Source organism: Piliocolobus tephrosceles, chromosome 14, assembly GCF_002776525.5.
Source record: "Piliocolobus tephrosceles isolate RC106 chromosome 14, ASM277652v3, whole genome shotgun sequence".
NCBI classification, from domain to species: Eukaryota; Metazoa; Chordata; class Mammalia; order Primates; family Cercopithecidae; genus Piliocolobus; species Piliocolobus tephrosceles.
In genome coordinates this window covers 81,938,076-81,944,789 of record NC_045447.1, presented here as the reverse complement: position 1 = coordinate 81,944,789, position 6,714 = coordinate 81,938,076, and the positions used below count along the sequence as shown (strand labels likewise).

Below are 6,714 nucleotides of genomic sequence, written 5' to 3'. Positions count from 1 at the left end.
ACCCCCCGCCCCGCCCCAGTCGGAGATGGGAGGACCGCACCGTCTCACGGTGGGGTGGATTTCTTTTCCCCTTGCGGGTGTGTGTGCGAGGATGGAGGTGGTAAATACGGGTTGGTAGAAGGAGCAAGCCGGGGTGGACGAAGCTCTTCTGCTTAGTTCTCACCGCGGCAAGGCCCGCGGGCCATGCGAGGCGGCGAAGGTGCACGAAGGTGCCTCGTGGGCCTAGTGGAGTTGCAGCGGCGCGCAGGCGCAGAGATCCGCCCGCTGCCGGCTCCGCGGTACAAAGAGCGCGCCGCGGAGAGCCGGGCGTCCGCGGGACTGAGGGAGCAGTCAGGGCTTCACCGGCCGCGCCGTTCTCACGCGCCGCTTCGGAGTGCAGCCACAGCCACAGCTGTCTCCCACCCCGGGTGAGAGGCTTGCTGGTCTGCCCCAGCTTCCCCGCCCAGGCGGCGGCCGCAGAGCCCGGCGGCTCCTGTGCGATTCAGGGTTTAATTCTGGCGCTTGCCAGCCGGGGCCGACTCCGCCCCCTGCGCCCCGCCCCTCCCCGAGCTCCGGGTCCGCGGTGGAGCGAGCGAACGGCCGGCAGGTTGGGAAGAGCGGCTGAAGGTGAGTGACGCGGCGGTGTTGCGCTGCGCCCCTTTCTGCGGCGGGGTTGCCCCGGAGCGCCAGGTCCCTACCGCTGCCTCAGGCTGGCCCCCGCGCCGAGCCAACTTGGCGCGCGCTGGGGTCGCACAGTGGCCGTGGCGGTGGCGGAGGGCAGCCCCGCGGGCTCCCGCTCGCCCGGGTGAACCCGGCGGCCTCGGGGCGGTCCTAGGGAGGGGTCCGAGAGGTGGCGTCGGCCCCGCGGCCGTCGGAGTTTGGCGCGCTGTGCAGCGACGGAGCTCGGCGGGTCTGGAAGACGGAGAGGCGCGCCGGGCACAGAGCAGCGAGAAAGTTCGGACTGGGCCGGCCGGCGGGAAGGTGCGGGCGCCTGCCCGCCCACGGCCCGGAGCTCTGGCCTTTGGATGCCTCTGGGCCGTTCCCTAGCCCAGGGTGGAATGGGGGACCCTCTCTGAAGCGGCTCTCCGTTAAGTTCGGTGCTGTGCTCTGCAGGAGGGAGTGGCGGTCAAGACCCCTTTATCTTCGGCCCCAGAGGGGCAGGTGTCTCCAGGTCGCCCTCCGCCAACTCCGAGATGGCTCCGGCCAGGGTTGGAGGGCGGGGAGGTGGGGGAGGGGTGTGTGTGGGCGCTGCGGCGCTGAGGGCCTCTGGGGGCAGCCCAGCCGGGCGCGGACAGCAGGGGTTTCGGAGGACCCGCGGTTCCGGGTCGAAGGAAGGTGCAGGGGCCCTTAAGCGGACTTGTCCATGAATGTCCCGTTTTCCATGCCGCTTTTGCCAACACGCAGTGGCACTCGCAGCAGCCACTGCCCCTTGACCATTCGTCTTCTTCACCTGGGTCCCATGGAACTTTCAGAGGCAACTGTTCTTGGTGGCTCTTGCAGGTCAGCACGAGCCGTGCTGCACGAGCATGACCTAGTGAAGGCCTTGGCCGTGTTAGCGTTAACAACAATTTATGGCGTCCCCCAGCGCTCGCTTTCTGCACATGGCCTCTGCGGAGGGTAAGCCCATCTTATTAAATAATGGCTTCTATTAGACCCTGATACCCGAGACTAATAAGGAAGCTTAATCATCCAGATCTATAATCGTGCAATTCCTGTCCTCACCTTCATTGCCCCTCACCTCTGGAGTTGAATGGAAATTAGGGTCTGTTTGCTTATTTTGGATTCCTGAGTTTATTCAAGTTCATTTTTAGGTGGTATAACAGCTAAGTAGCTATTCATCTGCCAGTTTCTCTTTTCATCCAACTTTCTCTACTAAAATGTTGAGAAGTGCCACGTTTTATTTAAAAAGTTGAAGTGTGATAAACATAAAAATTTACTCTTCTAAAGTGTAAAATTCAGTGGTTTTTAATATATCCATAAAGTTATGAAATCATCACTACTATCTAATTCCGTTTCGTTGCCCCCAAAAAGAAACCCTGTACCGATTAGCAGTCATTCTTCCATCTCCCAGCCCTTCTCCCTCATTTTACGGCAGCTACTTAGGAAGTTTTTCCAAGATAGAGGTTGAGTGAGAAAACTGAGAGGTTATTAACTTCAGTCCTTTTTCTGTTACTAGGTTTGGGGAAAGGTGCTGTTGAAGCAATGGAAGAAAAATTAAGTATTGACTGTCCTATGTGGAGGTTAAAATGAATAAGGATGGAAGAGAAGCTTCCAGTAGAGGAATAATTGCCTCCTTTAGAGATACACAAATTGGGAATACATTTTATCCCCTTAGGGCACAGGGATGCTTTCTGGACTCTAGACTTGCCTAGTCCATAAATCACTCTAGTCGAGGTTCTGCCGCAGCAAAAGTGAGTTCTGGGTGTGTGTGTGTATGCGCGCTCGGCAGGGAATGTTGGAAAAAAAGACTGTAAGCTTAAAAATAATTTTTTAAAATGTCCAGACTGGCCCCAAGGAAAGAAACCAAAAAACCACAGGCAAATGGCTACTGGAATTGATACACTGAAGACTAGTTTCATTTCATGAGTATCGGTGTCTGTTCATAAATAGTTCTGAGTTAATGTGTGCATACATTAACTTTTTAGCCCAGGTGGGAGGAGGAGGATGGAAAAGGATCTAGTTGGGGGCAGTGCAAGGAACTGGGGAGAGGGATGGGAGAATGGCCCAAAGGGGCAGTGCTTGTGGGAGCTGAGGACTGTTAAGATGGAGTAACTGTAGGGTGAGCAGATTCTGAAGCAGCAGAGTGGGTCTGAAAAATTGGACCCTTCACTCTGGCTTTTTGTTGGATAATGTGTGCATGTATTTAAAAATCATTTTTAGTAAGGAGAGTTGAAGCTATCTAAATTATGCAATATTCAGTACACTTCTCACTCACCCTTCAATGAAAAGTCAAGTTGTTTTCAAGTGTTTCAGGAAGTTTTAGGCCTGTTGCATGGGTGAGTTGGCTTATGCCATCTTTTTTTTTTTTTTTTTTTTTTTTGTAATTTAGAACATTGACATAGCAGGACTCCGTCTCTACTTAAAAAATAAAAAATAACCAGGTGTGGTGGCACATGCACCTGTAGTCCCAACTACTTGGGAGGCCGAGGCAGGAGGATCACTTGAACCCAGGAGTTTGACGTTGCAGTGAACTGTGATCATGCCACTGCACTCCAGCCTAGACAACCGAGCAATATCCTCTCTCAAAACAAGAGGAAGAGCTGTACCATAGGTATACATCTCCCACACCCCACACCCCCGTCAACGGAGTTTCGCTCTTGTCACCCAGGCTACAGTGTAATGGCACAATATCAGCTCACTGCAACCTCTGCCTCCCAGGTTTAAGCGATTCTCCTGCCTCAGCCTTCCAAGTAGCTGGGATTACAGGCATCTGCCACCATGCCCGGCTAATTTTTTTTTTTTTTTTTTTTTTTTTGAGACAGAGTCTCGCTCTGTTGCCAGGCTGGAGTGCAGTAGTGAGATCTTGGCTCACTGCAACCTCCACCTCCTGGGTTCAAGCAATTCTCCTGCCTCAGCCTCCCAAGTAGCTGGGACTGTAGGCACGTGCCACCACACCCAGCTAATTTTTGTATTTTTAGTAGAGGCAGGGTTTCACTATGTTGGCCAGGATGGTCTCGATCTCTTGACATCATGATGCGCCCACCTCAGCCTCCCAAAGTGTTGGGATTACAGGCGTGAGCCACCACGCCAATTTTTGTATTTTCAGTAGAGATGGGGTTTCGCCATGTTGGCCAGGCTGGTCTGGAACTCCTGACATCAGGTTATCTATCCGCCTCTGACTCCCAAAGTGTTGGGATTACAGGCGTGAGCCACCCCGCTCGGCCCTTTTTTTTCCCCCTGGAGATGGGGTTCATTCTTGTTGCCCAGGCTGGAGTGCAATGGTGTGATCTCAGCTCACTGCAACCTCTGCCTCCCAGGTGCAAGTGATTCTCCTGCCTCAACCTCCCGAGTAGCTGGGATTACAGGCATGCACCACTATGCCCGGCTAATTTTGTATGTTTAGTAGAGATGGGGTTTCTCCATCGTAGTCAGGCTGGTCTCGAACTCCCGACCTCAGGTAATCCGCCATGCCTTGGCCCCTCAAAATGCTGGGATTACAGGCGTGAGCCACCGTGCCTGGCCCGTAGCTGTACATCTTAAGAGTACATCTTCACAAAGTGAACATAAACATATAACAGGTACCCATGGAGAGAACCAAAATATTGCCAGCATTGCAGAAGTGCCCCTGTACTCTTGTCCAATCACTGCCCCTCCCGAAGAGTAACCGTTATACCAACTGTGGATAGATTTGTCTGTTTTCATGCTGTACACAGACCCACACAGTATATAGCTTTTAGTATCCGGGTTTCTTTCTCTCAACATGATATTTGTGAGATTCAGCTGTGTTGCTTGTGGCTGTACAATTATTTTCACTGCTGTGTAATATTCAATTGTATGACTACAGTTTATCAATTTTTAGGGTCGAGGGGCATTTGCATAGTTTCCAATTTCTTCCATGGCAAGTAGTGTGACTTTGAACATTCTAATTCTAGTATATGTCTTGATACACAATACCCAATATAAATGTGTACATTTGTACAAATTCTGTTCAGAAGTAGAATTTCCAAGTTCTGAACTAGGATTCAGTTTAGAGGATACGGTCAAGCAGATTTCTGAAGTGGTTGTAGAGTTTATACTTCTACCCGCAGTGTGAGAGAGTCTGTTGCATCCTTTTTAAATTGGAAGAGCAGTAGATCTACAGAGTTTGGCACATGGACAAAATATGACGTATTCATTATTTTTTTTTTGGTGACGGAGTCTCGCTCTGTCGCCAGGCTGAGTGCAGTGGTGCAATCTGGACTCACTGGAACCTCTGCCTCTCGAGTTCAAGCGATTCTCCTGCCTCAGCCTCCCGAGTAGCTGGAACTACATTCACATGCACCACACCCAGCTAATTTTTGTACTTTTAGTAGACACAGGGTTTCACCATGTTGACCTGGATGGTCTCCATCTCCTGACCTCGTGATCTGCCCACCTCAGCCTCCCAAAATGCTGGGATTACAGACGTGAGCCGTCGGCCCAATATGACCTGTATTTAACCCATCCTAGCAGACTAATTATTTGTTGTCTGCACTTCCAGTGCTTTTCCATATCTGTTCATGTTTTTATGAAGTCACAATTCTAATATTCAATTTTGTATTTTGTTTCTTAACACAATATCTTAATATTGCTTTAGTCTCTGACTTTTTAATCCCTGCATATGTCTAAGGATATGCTTTCATTTAATAATCCTCTCATTAGAAATGTGTGTTAATTTCTGGTGTTTTACTAGTACATACTGTTGTGGAAATCATCTTTGTGCATATAGTTTTTACCTCCCTCTTGGGTATTTCATAAATTTCAGATTTTTGTTTATGTGGCTTGGGATCTTTATTGTTAAACTGCTGCCTGCAGAGTTGTCCTTGAACCTAATATGGAATTGATTAAAGAAATCTTTTTCTTTTAAGTTTTTTTGAGGCAGAATATCATTGTGTCACCCAGGCTGGAGTGCAGTGACAGGATCAGAGCTCACTGTAACCGTGAACTCCTAGGCCCAAGCAATCCTCCTGCCTCAGCCTGCCTGCCGAGTAGCTGGGACTACCGGCACATACCACTGCGCTCAGCTAATTTTTCCTTTTTTTTTTTTTTTTTTTTAATTGAAGAGACAGGGTCTTGCTAGGTTGTCCAGGCATGTCTCAAACTCCTGGCCTCAAACAGTCCTCCCTCCTTGGCCTCCTAAAAGTGCTGGCACACAGGTGTGAGTCACTGCACCCAGTCTAAGAAATCTTTAAATTGCTAATACATTACCTGCAAAAGGGTGTCTCGTTGGGTTAAACTGCAATTCTGAAAATAATGGTGAGGTTGACCCTGATATCTTCTTTAAAAATAGCATAAATTGAACTTTTGTGGCAGTTTCATTTACCGATCACTTATTAGTTTTCTTTATATGATACTGTTTGCAAAGGTATTGAGCCAAGAGCTTGAAAGGATGTAAGAAGAATCATACCATTAAGTAGTTGATTGTCCAGAAATTGTATCTAAGAATTAAAAATACCAGTTAGGCAAAATTCTTACACATGACCAAGGAGTGTTTATTCTACAAATGCAGTGCTTGTTTAAGTTCTGAGGGAGAAGTCTTTTTTGTCTGGATGGTTAGGAGTTGCTTCCCCCGAAAGTAAGACTTGAGCTTAGCTTTAAGGAATCTCTAGAAATTGGCTAGGGAGCAGACATCACTGAAGAGACACTGAGGCTTCTCAAGGAGAGAGATCAACGGTGCACAGGGAGAGCCCCAGTTGACCACTGGACAGTGGGGTTGGTGATGCTGGCTTCCTTACCATTCTTTTTCTGGAAGATACCAGAAATAAGTGAACTCTAATATATAGGCAGAAAAAAGTACTTAGAGCTTTTTGGGAGAAAGCTATTTGGTACATTCTAGTCAGCATCATGGAGTTTAATGGTAAACACCTGCCAGAGATTAGAATGCAGTAGGCTGCTTCTTTGCCTAATTGTAGATCTTAACTCCTCTCCTTTCCCCTCAGGTAAAATTCAGTGATAATTTCTCTAAGATGAAGGCTACTAGACCAGCCTTCATTCAGAATAAGCCAATATCACTTAACTTTAGTAAACAGTACTTAAATTTCTGTTATGTGCAAGGCC

The 6,714-nt window shown here is 48.8% G+C and overlaps 1 protein-coding gene across 4 annotated transcripts in view; it reads left to right on the top strand.

Moving 5' to 3' along the window:
- The first annotated feature begins 387 nt into the window (after positions 1-387).
- KANK1 (KN motif and ankyrin repeat domains 1) overlaps positions 388-6,714 on the top strand; it is a 237,957-nt gene continuing 231,630 nt past the window's right edge. For 3 of the 4 annotated variants that reach the window (XM_023213208.1, XM_023213210.1, XM_023213206.1), the window contains exon 1: positions 388-606. The gene's annotated coding sequence lies outside the window, so the exon portion shown is untranslated. The remainder of the gene's footprint in view (positions 607-6,714) is intronic. The other variant, XM_023213207.2, reaches the window with a different exon arrangement.